Here is a 20,717-nt window from a genome sequence, read left to right on the forward strand (position 1 = left end):
CCTGCCTCACGATTGCATGGGTCAGTAGCCTCGTAATTAGTCTCCCTGCCCCTGGCCTCTTTCCTCTTGGGTTGTTGCTTCTCACAATCTTCATCTTCCTGAAAAATATGTCTGATCATATCATAACTTTTTTTTTTTTTTTTTTTAGTTTTAATCATATTCAATTCGTTTGACTAGGTGTCACATTCACATGGTTCCAGATTGAAAACGTGCCAAATGGTATACAGTTAACATCCCTTCTACTTCTCTTCTCATCCACCCAGCACTATTATCAATTTCTTGTGTGTCTTTCCAGAGAAATTTGACTAATTATAAGCATATGTATTTTCTTATTTATGTACGTGTGTATCAATACATATTTATGTATATGTGTTTTCATGTATTCTTTTTTTCTCAAGATGGTAGCAAACTATGCATACTGTTCTATGCTTTTCTTATTATACTTAATATATCTTGGAGCTTATTCCCTGTCAATATATAAGGAGTTTATTCTCTCTCTCTCTCTCTCTTTTTCTTTTACAGCTTCGCATTGTATTCCATTCTAGGGATGTATCATAATTTATTCAGCCAATCCCTGTTCATGGAACTGAAGGTTTTTTCCAGTCTTTTGCCTTCACAAGCAATGCTGTGATAGGTAACCTTGTACCTATGCGACTTCACAATTTATCTCTAGGATAGATTACTAGAGGTGTCATTCCTGGATCAAAGGGGATATGCATTTGTACTTTTGATAGATATTGCCAATTTGTTCTCCATAAAGCGTATGCCTTGAACGTACCCAACAGCAATGTGAGAAAGTGCCTCTGTCTCCCACTCTGGCCGGCATTCCCAGGATGTCTTCGCCATGCCACACAAGTCCCTTTACCCATCTTTCAGCCTCCACTCCACGTGCTCAGACTCTGCATGGATTCTCTGCTCCAAACATTCAGAAGTATCCCTGTTTCCCCATTGTGTCATACTCTTTCCTGCTGCCATAACTCTCACATGCTGTTCCCTCTCCCTGGCAAAATTCCATCCATCCTTCAAGTCCTTACTCCAAGGCCACCTCCTGTGTGATGCTTCCCTGTCTTCCCTGGGCTCAGTCAGCCAGTAGCTCCTTTCCCTGTTCTCCCACACGACGTGCCATTTGTATAGCACTCATCACACATGTCATGTTTGTTTATGTACGTATTCTCCAGGTCTTACTCATCTGTGTATCCTCAGTAAGAACTGTAAGTGCTGAGTTAATATTTACTGGAGGGACATGCAAGGTACTACACTAAACTGTGCTGGGGATACAGCGAGAAAAAAGGCAGGATCCCTGCTCTTGAGGAACTTGCAGAGCTTATTAGAACTCTTTGATCTTAGATAAGTGGATAGCTGTTCATTTTAATCATGTTTATAGCTGTCACAGAATTCACGTGAACCTTGCAGTGAACTCTACACAGAGGTTAGGGAATGTATATGTGCCCTGGAGATAAAGGAGTATGCACATAAGCAAGCCCATCCTCATCTTAAATAGGTTTTCTTTTCTTTTTCCTTCCACCCTCCTTCCCTCTCTCCCTCCTTTTCTCTTTCTTTTCTTCCTTCCCTTCTTTCTCCCTCTCTCCCTCCTGCCCTCCCTCCCTTCCTTCCTTCCTTCCTTCTTTCCTTCCCTTCTCTCTCTCTCACTCTCGCTCTCTTTCTGAAACAGGTAAGGGAAAAATGACTTTGCCAAAGTATATAGGAACCTTTGAAATGTCAGGTGCATGCCAAAAACACATTGTCCTGCTTTCTGCCTCTAATATATTTATTTCACTTTAAGACCAAATCAGAGAGCTCTCAGGAAGAAATGATAGCAAATACAGTTTATACTTCAAGAAACCACAATAAGGTAAAGGAAAAGTTATAGGAAGGAGAAAACATTGACATGAGACAGAAGCCAATCCTGAGAAGTGAAGCTTGAGCCCTGCCAGCACCAGTCACTTCACTGAACTGGAAGAGAATTTTGAGCTTCTCATTCTCTTGGCTACCCGATTTGAAACCCCAAACCTAGCAGAGGAGCTTGATCCTTAATGTGGATTATTATTTTATAAATTATTAAGAAGAGCAATATCTCTCTATTTACTGAATGTCATAACAAAAGAGATAGGAGGGAAACCAAGACATTGTCTACCCAAAGAGCCCAGCATTTGGACAGTGTAAAGTCACTAAATAATTCAGCAGCTATTTGAAAGTATAGTGTTTTGTAATTTCGACAGAACCGTCTTAGTCTGGCTCTCTGTAGCACAGAATTTTAAAAAGATGCTTGCCTTCGTGAAGATCTATTTCTAGGAGAAACGGGAGTCGGGTAGAAACGCTGGGCAGGAGAAAGAGGGCTGTCTAATTAGAGAGCCTCGTGTTTACTCAGATTTTAAACTTTCATGAGCCTGCCGAGGGTCTAACCATTTTCTAGTAATATCTTTCTTTCTCTGTGCCCACACACGTGCTCTAACTATACAGATCTGTGCCCTGTATGCCCATGGAAAGGGAGACCATTGTGTCTGAGGTGATCATAACATATTGACAGAAAGAAGAATGGAGAAAACAAATGTAGCCCCATGCACTGTTGCAGTAAGGTTGATGGTGTCTGGTTTGTCTTGTTCAGAATAGTTGGAGACTCCAGCCCAATGGCACCTGGGAGAGGCTGCACCCTGACAGTGCTGGGGTGGGATGAGGCAAGGAGCAGGAGGGCTGATTCCGAAGGATGCCATCACTCATGATTTGTTTGTTTGTTTGTTTGTTTCTGATCTTACTGCAGGGAGGATTTCATGCCGTTTACCATGGTGCACAAAATTAAAACAAAGCATGCTTAGGATGACTGGGAGGCAGAATAGCATGATAAATAAGAGAGTGCTTGGGTTGGTATGTAGGATCTGCTACTCCCTGACTACATGACCATGGGAGAGTGACTTCAGCTCTGTGGGTCTCAGTGTCCTGATCTTTAAGATGCAGGTCATCATTGCGCTTACCTCCCAGGGTTGTTGTGAGGATTATACCGGAAAATAATGTAAAGTAGCAGAACAATGCTTGGCACGTGGTAAGTGCTTACTGTGTGTCAGCTACTATTATTCCTTTGCCCTTAGCTCCTCTGAACCCCAAGAATTAGGGTAGGCAAGTGGCTGTTGAGTGAGAGCCTCTGCAAGTGCTTATTGGCAAGACAGACTCCTGTGGATGAGTTATGTAAGTGGCATCCCAGAGGTCCCGGCATGGATACAAACCAATTAAGTTAAGCACTTACCGCAATCACAAGTGCAACTCATAGGTTTAAAAGTGGATAGAGAGGATATGTGAACTTGGCTTTGCAGAACTTGGCTTTGTCAAATCTACTAGAAATACAGCCCGTGAATTCTTCACTCTTGTTCTTCTAAATTCTGGAATACTTTTTGTCGAATGAAGTGTAGAATTCTGGCTCTATTTTTTCCTAAGCTGTGCAATCTTGGAGATCTATTTATATCTATTATATTTATATTCTCTTAAGACTCAGTTTCCTTATCCATAAAAAAGGTTCAGTGTAGGAATCAGGAATCACCCTAAGAATTTTGAAACACAGAGATTTATTACTGGGAATGAAGTACTTACAAAATTGTTGGAAGGGCTGAAGGCGTGGGCTGTAGGTTGGACATGTAGGGATGACTCTCAGAATATTATGGGAGCTATGACCTTTGCCACAATCTTGGCAGTGAGTAATTGGCAGCTCACTGGAACAACTGAGGTCCAGAACATACCATCTTGCTGCTATCCAGGAATCAGGAAAGCCTCCAGTGCCAATGCAATGCCCAATGTGGACACTGGATCACTGAAACCAGCTGCCACTACCACTACAACTGCCTATGGAAGCTGGAGATGAGACATTCGTGTCTCCATACTTTTTCTTGCCAGCTGAAAATGGCATAATAGCAGGAAATTGCCCTTCACTTTATTTCTGCCTTCTAAATCTTGCCTGAGCATATCTACTTCATGAAATCTATCTCACATCTAGAGTCCTACAAAGGAGGCTGGAAATGAATTATTAGCTTTCTAGCCTGTCCAAAACAGGAAGCTACCTTAAAGAAGATGGAAATTGGGACTCCCCTGGCGGTCCAGTGGTTAAGACTCCACACTTCCAATGTAGGGGGCGAGGGTTCGGTCCCTGGTTGGGGAACTAGGATCCCACATGCCGCATGTTGTGGCCAAAAGAAAAAAGAAGAAGAAGATGGAAATTGATGCCAAGTAACAACTGAACCATATCCAGACCAGAAAGTAATAATAGTAACTATGTCATAGAGTTATTGTGGGGATTAAATAAGATAATGAAATAGTTTGAACACTAGCAAAAAGTAGACAATCAATAAATTAATTATTTCTTGCACTACTCCTTCAGTGGGATACAATGCTTCATCTTCTAAAGATAACCAAAGGGAATGATTCTTTCTTCAGATGCCGGGCTCAATTTCCTGCAAGGATAGGAGAATTCTCTACCAGCTTAGTATCCTCAGTGCAACCAATGGTTCCCTCCCTACCTGAGGTCATAGCACAGGTGCCTATAATAGCCCTCCTTGTCTGTATGCGAGTGCTTCAGTGAAACTTTCCAGACCATTCCTCCTGTTCTCCATTCAGCCCCTTCACACCCCCACTCCCCATTCTGGACTCTAAGTTCCCATCCTGTTGCTTCAGGCCAAATTCCTACTTCTCTGCTTGCCCCTGTCACAGTGAGACCTGAGTAGAATGAATTGTTTGCTTCATCTTTGTTTTATCTCTGGTCAGTACTGTTCCTATTTCATACCTAGCCCAGGCCTTTGAACCCTGTACTAAGCATGGAGCCTAAGACCCCACTAGTCATCAAGGAAACTATAAATAATTAGGTAAAAGATGGAAGAAAGTACCGAGAATTCCAAGACAAAGCTCTAAAAAAATAGGTTGGTCTATGGCAAACACATAGAGAAAATTTATCTTTAATGTCTTCCAAACCCTGTTTTGTTGTTAGGTATTTTCAACTTACATATTGAACTTGAGAGTTGCCTTTTTACTTGGTATCATAGTAGATATTCTCAACCAGCCTTACTTGTTCTACATCTCATTTTTTTCAGGGTTTTATAAAGTGGCCAGTTGGCTCAGGGATTCTCAAGACTGCTTGTGCCTCAGTTCAGCTCAGTTGAATCTGAATCTCAAGGGGGACAGCTGAGGTCTGGGCAGCAGTGTATTTTAAAGCTCTGCAAAGATAATAATTATATGTGCAGCCAGAGTTGAGAACCACAGGGCTAGCTAATCTGACAATCTAACTGGAGTGGACATGCCAATGGGTGCAAATGTCTTAATATACTGGCCCAACTAGGGCAGTTCTGGTTCTCTTTCACAAGGACTGTCTTCAGGCAATGCCATAAGTCAAAAAGTAAGTTCATGATGGCATCTCCAGGCCCACTGGCAGCAGAAAGTGATAGGTGAAGTTCTGGGGTCAGGACAATATTTTAATATCCCTCAGGTTATACCATTTAAGCAGGTGACTTTTACACCTATTCACAAAACTAGTTCTGGCAGTTAACATTTAATTCTTGATAAAAAATTTTTTATTCTATAAAATGAAATTACACTTTAATTCTCTATTCTTCTGTGTAACCCCAGGCAATTACCATTTTGTGTAATCTCTGATCCCTGATTTCTTCATTTATTCAATAGGGATAATAATAGTAAGAGAGTTGTACTGTGATAGTTATATGTGATTGACAACATATGTAAAATATCTGGCATATTAGAGATGAAAAATAAATTTCATCTACTATTACTATTATTGAATTATTAGTGTTTATAAAACTAGGCATAGTGTTTATAAAACTAGGTGATGTCAGCAGGTAAATTGGACATTCTCTGGATAAAGAAGATGTGGCACATATATACAATGGAATATTACTCAGCCATAAAAAGAAATGAAATTGAGTTATTTGTGGTGAGGTGGATGAACCTAGAGTCTGTCATACAGAGTGAAGTAAGTCAGAAAGAGAAAAACAAATACTGTATGCTAACACGTATACATGGAATCTAAAATAAAATGGTTCTCATGAACCTAGGGGCAGGACAGGAATAAAGATGAAGACATAGAGAATGGACTTGAGAACAAGGGGTGGGGGAAGGGTAAGCTGGGAGAGTAGCACTGACATATATCCACTACCAAATGTAACACAGATAGCTAGTGGGAAGCAGCTGCATAGCACAGGGAAATCAGCTCGGTGCTTTGTGACCACCTAGAGGGGTGGGATAGGGAGGGTGAGAGGGAGGGGATATGGGGATATATATATACATAGAGCTGATTCACTTTCTTATACAGCAGAAACTAACACAACATTGTAAAGCAATTATACTCCAATAAAGATGTAAAAAAAAACTTATTTGATAAAAAAAAAATTGGACATTCTCCGTTCTGTGATCAATGGAAGAAATAGAAATGTGTCCTCTCTGGGAACCGGTGGAGTACTACTTAACATGGAATAACCCTCATGGAAATTTCCAATAAGGATGGCAAGTTTAGGGTTACCTGCTTGGTTTGTTTATCCAACTTGAACTGCTCCTGCTTGTGAGCTGCAGAACCAATGAAATAGGTAACATGTTCTGAGTTGTTTGCTCCACCACTTTTCACATGAAATGGATTATCAAAGTTCATTATATGAATGAGGCTAATATAGATGCAGGGAGAGAAGGGGTGATGGAAAATCCAAGATGTTCTAACTACCATATGTTCACAACAGCATGAATGAAGGTCTTGAAAATTTGGAAACAATTCACGTGTAGCCATACGCCAATGCCAAAGTAAACTATGGTGTGTTCACTCAATTTAATGAGCTTTAATGGACATTTAAATGTGTGCCAGGCACTGAGCTAGTGCTAGGAAGAAAAAGATAAATCAGACATAGGCACAGCCCTCAAGAGGTCAAGGACCGCTGGGGAGATTGATAAATAAAGAAATAATTATTAAACAGTGTGATCGAAAGTAATGGTTTTGGACTATTTGATAACATTGAAAGAATAAGGAAACATTAACTTAAAAATGTAAGATATGGGCCTCTCGCCTTCCGAGATGGCCCACACTCTGTCTGTGAGTTTGTTTCTCCCTTGGCTTCTCTTGATTTCTGAGATGACCCCATGCCCTGGGGCCGCTCTCGCCTTTTGAGACGGACTGCATTCTGTCTATAGAATGTGTATCTCTCTAAATAAATCCTCTTCTTACCAAAAAAAAAAAGGTAAGATATGAAGTGACATATAGAGTATAATTCTCTTGATATTAAAATTTGCCTAGAAAAAGACTGAAAAGAAATACAGTATATCAAATAATTTTGCTGGACACCTTAAAGTTATACAGCGCTATATGTCAATTATTTCTCAAAAAAACTGAAGAAAAAAAAAGTGCATGGGACCAGAAAAGAAAAAAGAAAAGAAAATTGATGGATTAAGATTCCTGTAATTTGCAAATTAGAGAAAGCTTACCCCACTATCAATGCAAGAAGTTCTAACTAATAAAATGAATGTATTTAAAAGATTAATTAGTTTTAAAATATAGCATATAAAAATTCTGGCTAGTAATTTTATTAAGGTGGTGGTATTATGACTAGATTTTCCCCTTCAGTTCTCTAGTTCGAAAGTTTCTCTATTTTTTAAATATATTTTTTTCTTAATGAATTTAAGCATAAAATAGTTTTGAAAGTCCTGAATCAAACAAAAATGATCCACCTTCTATCTCTTTACTCGCCCCAGCTTCATACTTGCCTCAGTTTAGGTTTCCTGAAAGCCGAGACACAAATTTAGGAGCAGATATTTTCTATGGGAGGTGATCCTGGGAAGACTGACTGAAAGAATGAGGAAAGTGAGACACAGTGAAGAAAAGTTAATACACACAGGGTGCACTTGTGAGCTGGTTATCACTGGAGCAACTGGAGCTCAGCCTCCCTCGCAGTCCTCTGAGGAACCACGTGATCTGTGCTTCAGCTGAACGGTCCCTCTGAAAGATGGGAAGCTGGGCATTTATCCACTGACATCTATGCACCATTGACTGAGGATTGCTCTTGGAAACTTCAACTCCCTCCCAACTTCCAGGCTCTGCTGTGCCAGGGCTAAGTGGCCACCCTTGGCCTTGGAGAAAGCCTGGAAGCAGACTAGCAGAGAGACACCAGAGGGAGTACTAGATGCTGACCATGTGTGCTGAGCTATCCACCACTGCACTGAAATCAGGTGCACAGAAGGCGTGGGCAGGGCACGCAAAGCCCCTGCAGTATCCAGACATGGTCAACTTCAAGGCTCTCTCCTCGCTGCTGTTTAATGTTTATCAACAACTTAGAAAGCTGAAAGGCGGGCTTATCATGTTTGGAAATAGCACAGAGTTGGGAGATGAGAACAAATTCAATGAATATCAAGTTCCGAAATATCTCAAGAGGTTGGACTGATGGACCAGATTTAAGAATGGAATTGAAATAGTGAGAAGTGCACATTAAAAATGTATACATAGTTCCAAACAAACATTTGCAGAGGCAAAGGACTGGAAAACATGGTTTAACAAAAGAACATTTTATGCAACAAAACACATGTGGGTTTGAGTCAAGCCTAAACATAAAATATGAACCAACAGAAATTTCATCTCGCTCTGCAATGTCTGCACTGCCTGTGGGGAGTATAAAGCCCATGGTATTCTGAATGAACTAGCCAGCAGGAGTGCTGAGTCAGAAACCATTCACTTTGGGCTGAAGGGACTGAGCATTTTCACCTAGAAAGAGAAGCCTCAGAGAGTCAGGAGGGCATGGGGAACACGAGAGCTTACTTCAAGTATCTCAGGGGTTCTTGAGCAGAAAGCAGTGAGAGGCTGTGTGGCACGATGGTAAAAAGCATGGGGTATTGAGTCAGACACACCTGGATTTGTTGGAATCCCATTCCAGTGTTTACTGATGGCCTTGTTCAGGTCATCTGAAAGATGAGAACACTAATGATACCCACGTCACATGGTTGTGTGTGGATTAAATGAGATGTGTATGTAAATTGCTTAGCATAGTACCTACCTACAGGTGTGCTCAAATAATGATGATAGTTAGAAACCCACTTAAAAGAGGAATTAGACTTGGTTTCTTTGGCCACAAATTGGTGAATTAAGACCACTAGAAGTTAGTAATTTGATGTTAATCTACAGAGGGTCTCTGGCACCATCAGAATGGTCCAAACATTGGATAGGCTGCCTTTGGGATAGTGGTGTCCCTGACACTGGATGTATGTAGTCAGCCAGATGGTCTCTGGCTGAACCCTTAAAGGAGATTAGAGAGCTCTTTAAGTCTCCTACATCTGGGGTCTTCTCTAGGCTTTTGCTGCCCCCTGTGACTGGCATGGAGTCACCAGCGGCAAGGGTTTCCATGGGAACCATGAGGGGCTTAGAATTCTGTATCTGAGCACTGCATCCCAGAGGAAAGAGACAAGCACTGAAGCAGTCTCCCCCATAATAGTATTCGTTTAAAAAAACCTGTCTAATTAAATATTAACCCCAGAGATGGAGCATTAATGGGTCTCTTATGTAAACTTTGTACATCTCATAACCAACCGGGAAAGGACTTAGGTAGAACACTCCAAGGAAATGAAATCTATATACCTGTCTCTGTCTTCCATGCCATCACTAACAAATGGCACAGAGGGTGGTCCTGGGCTCACCGCCCTCTCTGTATCTCCTTTATTGACCACAGGTGCTTGGGAGGAAGGTGGGGTAGAAGTGTCAGGAGGGAGGGCCCAGGGCCAAACCTGACATCCTCTGTGCACCTATCCTGCCTTTCCTTCTCACCTTCTACATTTTGTCCATCTCTGGAGTCCTAAAATAATGGATTCTTGGGAGGTGATGCAGGCAGAAGTAGTAGGGGTGGTTAAAGAGTTAAGGGATAGAGGTGAGTGGGAGATGGGAACATTTAGTGGAGTAGCTGGGAATCAGGAAACATGGGTTTTTGCCTTAGTTTTGTGATTGTGGACAAATCCAGTGATCTTTCTGGGCTCTTCTGGCGGAAAAAAAAAGAGGATTTGAACTACAGCTCATGGATTTCTTGAGCAAATATTTTTGAGCATTTCCGATGCACCTGGGATACAGTAAGGAGAAAGGCCCAATTCCTGCCTTGGAGGACCTCACAGTATAGCTCAGAGGGTCTCAGTCTGGGGTCCATGTATCCCTTGTGGTCAAGGAAGGGCCTTCAGGGGACCTGCAAGAACCTTGCCTTTGCACCCTACATTTGTGAGTATTTGTATTTGTGTTTGTGTGGTGCGGGTGCAAGCAAGTCCTTTGCTTTAATCAAATTCTTAAAAAAATTTTTTCCATCAAGTTCTTATAGGGATGCATGACCTTCCAAACTATTAAGAATCCCTGGTTCTCTTGCAGTTCTCTGTCATTTGTGTGTCCTTTATCATCTTTGCCCTCTTTGCATATCAACTGTGTGTAATTTCATATTTCTTTAAAGTTGAACGCTGGAGTAAATCTGCTTTAACAACAATATTAATGAAATTGTGAGTATCGGTTTGATGAGTGAGCTACGTCTCCGTTTCTATCTGTATCTGTATCTCCGTCTCTGTCTCTATTTCTTCTCTGTCTCTGTCTCTATTTCTATCTCTAACTCTATCAACTTTAAAATAAATACAGATCCATGAAAATAAAAGTGTATCACCCCAATACTCTCCTTACCATCGACACTGCATATTTCGCCAGCAGCGTACTTGCGGAAACACGGGTCTGGTGGTTCCCCCAAATCCATCCCAGCTGCGGGCTCCTTAGGAGTTTTCCACCCACTTTCCATCTACTCCCTCCTCAGCTTCCTCTGGGGCCAGTCAAGGGGCAGATATTAACGTCCCTCCTTTCCACATTGTCGGAGGCAGCTGCCAAACTCCAGAGCTGCGCCCAGACCCCAGCGAGCGGCAGGGAACGCCGAGTTTCCACCTTGACCATCCCCTCCCCGCCCCAGGGCCTGCGCCGCTGGCCTTGCCGCCGCCTGGCTGACTTCCGCGTGAGTGACAGGGGCTGGCGGAGGGCTGGCAGTGAGTGGAAGCAGTCCTGACACCCGAGCTGTGTGAGGCGCGCTAATTACACTGGTGTGGGGTCTGGGCCGCTCGGTCCTTTGCTCAGAGGAAGGATGCGATGCAGGCGCGGGGAGCGAGCGGCACTACAGAGGAAGCAGGGGAACGGCAGCACCTAGGCGCATCCATAATTCATAAAACGCCAGCAGCAACAAAGGCGAAGAGGGGCTAGAACCAGGAGAACAGAATAGCATAAAGCTTTTTAATGGTCTTTTTCTATTAATGTCAGATGGGCGACCGTTTTTCAAGTGGGTGGAAGGGTTCCAACGCCCGCACAGTTCAGTCACAAAAGCTAAATGCTGCCATTTACCCCTCCTCTCCCAGCTTTGTGGAAGAGCTTAGCTGCTCCTCTAAGCCAAGTGTAATATTTGAGGTTCGAGTGGGCATCTGATCCTCCTAGAGAAGCTGCCTGCTCTTTTAGGCTTTTTTTTTTTAAATTGTTATTTATTTATTTTTGGCTGTGTTGGGTCTTCGTTGCTGCGTGCAGGCTTTCTTTAGTTGCGGCGAGCGGGGGCTACTTTTCATTGCAGTGGCTTCTCTTGTCATGGAGCACAGGATCTAGGCACGCGGGCTTCAGTAGTTGTGGCACGTGGGCTCAGCAGTTGTGGCTCGCAGGCTCTGTAGTTGTGGCGCACGGGCTTCGTTGCTCCGCGGCATGTGGGATCTTCCCGGACCAGGGCTCGAACCCATGTCCCCTGCCTTGGCAGGCAGGTTCTTAACCACTGCGCCACCAGGGAAGTCCTGCCTGCTCTTTTAGAGGAGTTTCTAGCAGAAGAATTGAAACTGCTCTGTTCTTTTGTAATGATAATATCCCCAGCAATTTAGTATTTCTAACATTTGTCGAAGGCTCTAGAGTGCACATTTGAAGAGCACAGACTCTGGCGTTGAAACTCATCAGCAGTGAGATCGTGGAAACCTACTCTCTCTGTGCCTCAGTTTCTTCACTTTTAAAATGGAGATGATAAAATTATCTACCTCTTGAGACTATTGGGATGATTTGGTGATAATGTATATAAATTGACCTAACAGAGTAAGGGCTTGTTAGCTTAACACTTTCCAAGGGCTTCCAAATTCAGTCTTATTTTTTCTGCTGTTCACATTCTCCCAGAAGTAACTGGTCTGCTAAAGTTAGGTGTATTTTCCCCATGCCCATTAAAAAAAAAATTTATTTTTTTGCTATATTAGTATCTTTAAACAACTTCCTATTTTGGAGATTTGTCCATGTCACTCCCTGTAGCTCTGCTTCATTTATGAATTCTGCTGGACAGAATCCCATAATTGGTTTTTCTGTTCTTCTATTGCTATTCAAAGTATATAATAATTAGATCATTCCAATTCTCTTGCTTTACTCATAGGCCCCACTCTGTCTGAATCTCCCACCATTCTCTCTTTTATGGATTTTCCACTTGGTTTTCTAGTAAGGAGCCCGCACCAGGCCCCCAGAATTATTTTCCCATTGGATCAGCATTTCTTAAGCATTAGAGTTAGAAAAAAAAAATATCTTTGACAAATATTTTCTTCTTACACATTTTCTGGAGGCAAGTTTTCTCTAAGAGTCAGTCTCCCATTGAATCCAGGAACACCTTGGGATCAAGGATACCTTTTATGTCTACTGTATACTCATAAGTAGCCTGTGTCACTGAACACCAAAACTGGAAAAATTATCTGACATATTAAGCAGGAACAAGGTAAATGCTTTCAGTTATATTGAACAATAGCTAATCCCCCAAAGTGCTGTGCAAATGTTTTAAGCTCAAAGGAACTTTAAGGGCTCAGTGGATAGAATTAGGCCTACAGAACAAAAAGCAGAATGGTAAAGAGCTAAAAAAGACAAAAAACAAACAAACAAAACACCTAAACCAAAAAACCCTAAAAAATATCCATGGTGACAAAGGGAAGAGAAATAGATGCCAAAGCAGATATCCAGTAACCTCAGATCATTGATCTTTAGTTTAGATGCCAAGATTACTCATTCCAGTGTGCATTCGTTTCCTAGGGCTGCTGTAACAAAGCACTACAGACTGGGTGGTTTAAACAACAGAAATTTATCGTCTCCCAGTTCTGGAGGCTAGAAGTCCTAGATCAGGGTGTCGGCAGGGTTGGTTCCTTCTGAAGGCTGTGACAGAATCTGTTCCAGGCATCTCTCTGAGCTTCGGGTGCGCTTCTGTCAATCTTTGGCATTCCTTGATTTGGAGATGCTTCACCCTAATCTCTACCTTCATCTTGGCCTTCTCCCTGTGTGCGTATCTCTGTGTCCAAATTTTCCCTTTCAATAAGGACACGGTCATCTTAACTTGATCATCTGCCAAGACCCGATTTCCAAGGTCACACTTACCAAGACTAGTGGTTAGGACTTCAACTTCTTTTTGGTGGACACAATTCAACCCATAACACCATTTATGGGAAGCATTTTAGAGATCTACTAGATTTTTGAAAAGTTTTTACTTTTCAAAAGGATTCACCACATTTGACCACAAAAAATCTGTACATGAATGTTCATAACAGCATTGTTCATAATAGTCAAAAAGTGAAATCAATCTAAATGCCCATCAGCTAATAAAGGGACAAATTGTGTTATAGCCATAAAATGGAATATTTTTCAGCCATAAAAAGGAATGAAGTACTGATACATGTTACAACATGGATAAACCTTGAAAACATTATGGTAAGTGAAAGAAGCAAGACACAAAAGGCCATATATTGTATGATTCCATTTACATGACATGTCTAGAATAGAGAAATCCTTATAGACAGAGGATAGACCAGTGGTTGCCAAGAGCTGGGGGAGTAAAGAATAGGGAATGACTACTAATAGGTATGGGGTTTTGGGGGGGATGATGAAATTTTCTGAAATTTGATACTGATGATTGTCTCACAACTTTGCAAACGTACTAAAAACCACTGAATATTATGAGAGGGTGAGTTTTATGGTATATTAATTATATCTCAACAAAAAATTTTTTAAAAAAAGATTCACCTGTATGAGTATGGTTCCTTTAATTAACAGTTTTTTTTTTAATACTTGGAAGAACTGAGTACCAAAAAGGCATCTATATGCATGAATAACATTAGAGTGTTAGGAATGATTATCTCTCAGAAGTGGATTAAGGATCATTTTTTTGTGTTTTTCTTTATTCTTTCTCTATATTTTCCAAATTTTCTACAATAAACATTTACTAATTTTACAATAAAATTTTTTTAAAAGAATTGTTTTCAAGTAGTGTTGAGCGTAGCTAGAGAGCACAGAAATTTAAAGAAGAGCTAAAAGTAATAATAACTGCTAAAATTCATTGGGTATTTACTTTGTGCCAAGTACTGTGTGTCGTTATGCATTGTTCACTAAGACCAAGACAAACTCTCTTTTACACACATAGAAAACGGGATTCAAAAACTGTAAGTAATGGGCTCAAGGAGATGTAACTAGTAAAAAGTGGAGTTGAATTCAAACTCTCCAGCTGGCTGCTTCAAAAGCCAGAACACTTTACCGCCACATTATCATACTTCGAAAGGCTGAAGCTTCGGCAGCAATGAAGCAATTCTGAACTCATTAGCCAATGGGAAAGTGAGTATTAGTTAATTTAACACCACCAAACAAAACAATTCCCAAATTATTTACATGCATCTTCGCAGAAATACATCTCTTTGCAAAATGACTCCGTTTAAGAGTCTTATTTACCTATCACCCTTTTGCTCCACAACTTTTTCTCCATGATTGAGTTTCAAAGGGAAAGATCTTGACATTTCTTTTTGCACACAATTAAGTGATGACTGGGATGCAAAAAGGACAATTGTAGTCTGGGATAACAGTGAATTGTGTGAGGTTATTTACTACAAAGACATTAGGACTCAGCCGGCTGCATGTGCCCAGCATAAAGGAAAGTGGGTATTTGATAGCTCTCCAGTCCTCCTGTCTGGGGATTCAGCCAAATGGAATCATCCAGACTCAGCACACACTTTGGGGTCTGAATTTTCTATCGCAGCTGTCTCCACTAATCAAATGAACTAGGTAAGAGAAGTACGGAGCTCAGATGCTCTATCCCCCATCCATGTCCCAGGCTGAATTTGGGGATTTGAAACTCTAATTTGGAGGAAGGAGGAAGATTGGCCAGAGAGAGGACAACAGCATATTCTGCTGTAGTGTCTGAACACTTGTCTGTATGTTTAAGCCCAGGAAGGCGATAGAGAAAGAAGGGGCAGGTGGAAATCATAGCCAAAGGAGTGTTGCTGGTAAGGAAATCCACACTGTAAGGAATCTTGGTTTGAATAGTTATTATTCAAGGATCAACTATATGAGGACTTATATGCAGCTAGGTACTCCAGGACTTGAATCTCCTAGGGGCTGGGGTGAATGTCCAACCTCTATTTCCTGTTCTAGGACCTCACTTGTCCTTCTTATTTTTGCACGGAGACATATCAAACTTCTTCAAAGAATTGTTTACATTTGTTGTCTACAATTTTTCATGTCCATGTCACTCTTTAATTCACTACAGTCTGGTATCTACCCTCACAGCTGCCACGGTCAAATCTAATGGGCCTTCTCTAGACATCATTTTACTTGGCCTCTTGGCAATATTGGACACGGGACCACTCCTTCCTTCTTAAATCGCCTCTTCCTTTGGCTTCCATGACTCCACATTCTCCTGATTTTTTCCCTCCCAGTTCTCCAGCTGATTCTTCTCATCTTCTTTTGGAAGCCCCTTCTCTTGCCCATCCCTTAAACGCTGGTGTTCTTTAGGCGTTGACTTACGTCTTCCTTTCTTTATACTCCATAGAGATGATGGGTTGTTTTATCCACTCCCATGGCTTCCATTGTCATCTAGTTACAGATAAATCTTAAATGTACATCTCTCTCTTTCTCACTTCCCTGAGCGCCAGACCCTGTGTATAACAGCCCTCAAGTATATTCTTTTGGATATGTCATGCAAACCCAAATTTTCAAAACTGATTTATTTATTCCCTCGTGTGCCATATTTCAGCAAATGGCCTCACCAGCCACCCAGTTTTCCAGGTCAGAAGCTGGAGCATCCACTTTGACTCATCCTTTTCCTTGACTCTCCAAAGCCAACAAATCACTAAGACCTATTAATTCAACCCACTAAAACATCTCTTAAATCCATTCCTTCCTCTCCAGCTCCATTGCCACGTCCCTATTCCAGACCACCATCAACTCTCACTCCATGGCCTTTTAGCTAGTTCTGCTATCCCCAGAGTGTTTTCCTCTAACTCTTTACCCACACCAAGGCAGCCAGAGTGAACCTTTCAAAGCACAAATTGATGGTGTTCCTTCTCTGTTTAAAACCCATCAGTGCTTCCACTGCCTTTAGGATAAAGTCCAGGTTCTTGGTATAAATGGGTAGCCCTTCCTAACACGCTCGTGTCAGCCCCACCCGTCTCATCTCGGTTGCTTTTCTCTTGCCTCCCTGTGCTCCTGGCACACTGAACATCTCACACTCTGTTCTCTCCCACCCTCAGCTGTTCACACATGTTCACACATGTCCCTTTGGCTTTTCATCTAGTCTTTTTTTTTAAACCCAAGTTCTTTTTATTTTATTTATTTATTTTTAAAATTGTTTGGCTGCGTTGCGTGGCATGTGGGATCTCAGTTCCCCAACCAGGGATTGAACCTGCACCCCCTGCATTGGAAGCATGGGGTCTTCAACACTGGACCACCAGGGAAGTCCAGCTTTTCACCTAGTCTCGCTCAATTTCCACATCTCTTCTTCCTGGAAGCCATCCATGCGCTTCTCCTTCCCTCCTTCTCTCCATCAATTAGATTACTGCCTCTGTTATGTGTTCATGTAAGACTCTGTTCCACCCCAATTATATCTCTTATCACAGCATATTGAAATCACATATATCTAGTTCACAGTCAGTACTCATTTTACATTTCGTGAATGAATGAATTAGTAGCATAAAAGAATATAAGAAAAGCTGGCAATTCATTTTTTATCACTACCATGAATACAAGATGAGCAAATAATTACATAAGAGCAAGGGAAGTTTGATTAAGCTATTTGGGAAATATTTCTGTAAGCTTGGGTTATTCAACATTAGTCTTAGCTTTCTCTGGGGAATGGTGGCATCTTCTTAGGAAACACAAAATACAAAAGAGAGTCTTGCCTGCTTAGGAAAGCAGACAGACGATGGTGACATCTTCATGTTGGTCCTATGAATTTATGAAATCTTGCCAAATTTGGGATCTGGCTGACTCAACAAAGTGATTTTCATCCATTTCTATGCTACAAAATCACACCTTCATTATGAAAATGCACATTATTAAAAGATAAATAGCTTAAATACTGAGAGGAATTATTATAATGATTCCTTTTTATATATCCTTAACCCCTTGGCTCTTCTGTCACTTCTTCATAGTCGATGAAAACCACAGCTTTTGTTCATTCTAACACCTACATACCCTGATCCTGTATCCATGCAGCTGAATGTGCTGGAGGAAATCCCACCACCACATCGACGGGATTCACTTTAAAAAGAGGACTTTGAAACTCCAGTGGCCCCCTACCAGGCAATCATATTACTTGTCCTGGGTTCATTCATCCTCCTATATCCTAGACAGTTATTTCACACATTACCTTTCCCAGTTCCTAATACCTCCTCCCCAATCCTCATTTTCAACTGGAAAGTCAGTTTTATGCTTCACTGAGAAAATGGAAGCAAACAGCAACCAAACCCAAACCTCCCAGTGTCTTCATTCACCTACTCTGCCTTCTTGTTACTGTAGAGGAGCTTTCCATACTCTTATCTAAAGCCAGTGCCTTTGCTCCTGTGCTAAATCCTCTCTCCTCTCACTCACTTCAAGACATAACTTTGAAAAGTCTGTCCTCACTCCCCACATAATCAATTTTTGCTCTCTACAGCATATTAATCCCATCTTACAAAAGTCTTCTCTTGACTCCATTCCCCTCACCAGCTACTGTTTGCTCCCCTTTTCATCAAAACTTCTCTAGAGTTGTCTGTGCTTCCTGTCTTCAATTCTTCTTTGCACCTCTCTTGCATCCAGTTCACTCAAGTTCCACCCAAACTGCTCTATCAATTTTATCAATGACCTCTACTTGGCTAAATTCATTGGTTAATAATCAGCCCTCAGCATCCTAAACCCATCAGCAGTATTTGACCAGTTGATCACTCCTTCTCTTTGATGCACCTTTCACTTTGCTTTCAGGATGACACATTGTCTTGGTTTTCTCCTACCTCATTGGTTACTCCTTCACAGTCTCCTTTGCAGGTTCCTTCTCTTCTCTCCCAGCTCTTAGCTGCAGTGCCTCAGGCTCAGTCCTTGGACTTCTCTATCTACACGCTCTCTACTGACCATCTCATCAAATCCCATCTCAAGTCTATTGACTCACACATATACATTTCCAGCATTCTTCTCTCTTCTGAATTTAAGACTTGTATATCCTACTGCTGATTTGACTTCTCTATTCAGATGTCTAATAGACACCTAAAACTTAATATGTCCAAGGACAGAACTCCTGATCTTCCTCAGTAAGCCTGCTCTAGCCCTAGCCTTCTCCATCTCAGTTTATTGTAATTCCATTCTTCCAGGTGCTCAGATGAAAAATCTCAGAGTGATTCTTCATGTCAGTTCATCAGCAAGTCCTGTTAACTCTTCCTTTGAAATATATCTGCCCACTTCTCACTGCCTTCATGGCTACTACCTTAACCCAGGCTGTCATCATCTCATAGGGTAGCCTCCTAACAAATGGGTTTCCCTGCTTCCACTCTTGCCCCTCTTTGGGCTGTTCTCAACAAAGCAGCTAATATAAGTCAGATGATGTCACATCTATGCTCAAATCATTCCCTTGGGGCAAATATCAACATATTTACAATGGCCCACAAAGCTCTGTGTGATCTAGATTCCTGCTCCCTCTCTGTCCTCATCCTCTCCCTGGCTTACTCTGTTCTGCACTCTGGCCTCCCTGCTGTCACGTGAACATGCCAAGCCACTCTATCTTTGCTGCTACTGTTCCCTCTGCTTGGAATGCTCTTCCCACACATATCTATTTGCCCGTCCTCCTCACCTCCCTGAAATGTTTGTTCAAGTCTCACCCACTCACTTTCTGACCATCCTATGTAATACTTGCCATGTCCCCTACTCTTGATTCTCTTTACCTTGCTCAACTTTGTCTTTCTTGTTGCAGTACCTATCACCTTCTAATTTACTTATTACTTTAACAATCTGTTTTCTGACTTCTTGTAGAATTTATGCATCTTTGTCTGTTTTGGGATATTACTTTCCCGAGCCTCTAGTACAGGGTTTCTCATCTGCAGCACTGTTGACCTTCAGGTTTGTGATGGGCTGCTGTTCTGTGCTTTGTAGGATGTCAAGTAGTATCCATGGCCTCTAACCTCTAGTTGTCAGTAGCGCCCCTTAGATGTGACAACCGAAGCCATCTCCAGACATTGCCAAATGTCCCCTGGAGAGCAAAATTGTCCCCAGTTGGGAACTAAGCTTCTAGAAGAGTGCCTGCCACTGGCCGACATTCAATCATTATTCGCTGAAAGAAAGAAAACAAGGATGAGCAATTTTAGGTGTGTGTATTCCTCCTGGGTTCTCCCAGCATTCATAATTTACCATAGTCATCTTAGGGGCAGCTTTCACCTTAGAGCAGTAAAAGCAGTAAATCTCACTGAACACAATGGCTGGCTCTGTCCTTGTTTTTATGCAAGACAACTTGTGGGAGAGAAAGGTACAAAGTTAAGGAGAGTAGAAGAAAATTAGGCATCAGAATAAAGACACACTGAGAGGCAAGCTGCCTAGGAAGGTACTGCTTATGAGAATTATGTGGATTTGTTCAGGAGGATTTATAGATCTCGGGACATTGAGTATTTTTCTGTACTGCTTCCATTCCCTTTTACAGCCATCTTTCCTCCTCAATATACATATAAATCGGTCTGAGGTTTCAACAGCTGGTTCTGTCCAAAGATAGTAGTAATAAAAAAAAAAACTAATAATAAGAATAATGTTTGTTGAGCCCTTATGTGCACTGTCATTTAATTCGTAACAGCTTTGTGAGGCAGGTCCCACTATTATCCCCCATTTTACATATGAAGAAACAGGCTCAGAAAGGTTAAGTAATTTGTCCAAGGCACACAGCTAGAACTGAGAATGAGCTGGAATGATAAAGTATATTAATGTAAGTATATTAGAAGTATATTATATATAGTACTACTTATTAAAAAAATAGGTTTTATTAAGTAATACAGTGCAATCACAAGACCCATGCAAAAGTCAGTCTCACTGACAGCTACAAATGCTATCTGAGGCCATCGTTTCTTTTCCACAGTCAGAAAAGATATAGCACACAAAATCATAAAGGCAAGAATAATTTAAGACTTTGGGCTGGTTCTTTGATTTGAGCCTTCTTTTTTATTTTCAAAGGAAGAGCACTCTGTAGGAAAGAATGAGGCCAAGAGTTCTGTTCAGTGAAAAGACTCAGTGGGTTTAACATGATTTGAGGGATAAGGAAAGGCTGCCTTTACCAAAGAGTATTTTTCCTACAGGATGTGTCCTAGGAGCCAGGATTCAGTCGAGCTTATTTATTTATTTACTTACTTACTTATGTATTATGTTGAAAGGCAAATCATGCACGTGGTACAAAAATCAAAAAAAAAAAAAAAAAAAGATCTAGAGTGAAAAGTAAGTCTCTCTT

This window comes from Balaenoptera borealis, assembly GCF_965194805.1.
Source record: "Balaenoptera borealis genome assembly, chromosome: 2".
NCBI lineage: Eukaryota > Metazoa > Chordata > Mammalia > Artiodactyla > Balaenopteridae > Balaenoptera > Balaenoptera borealis.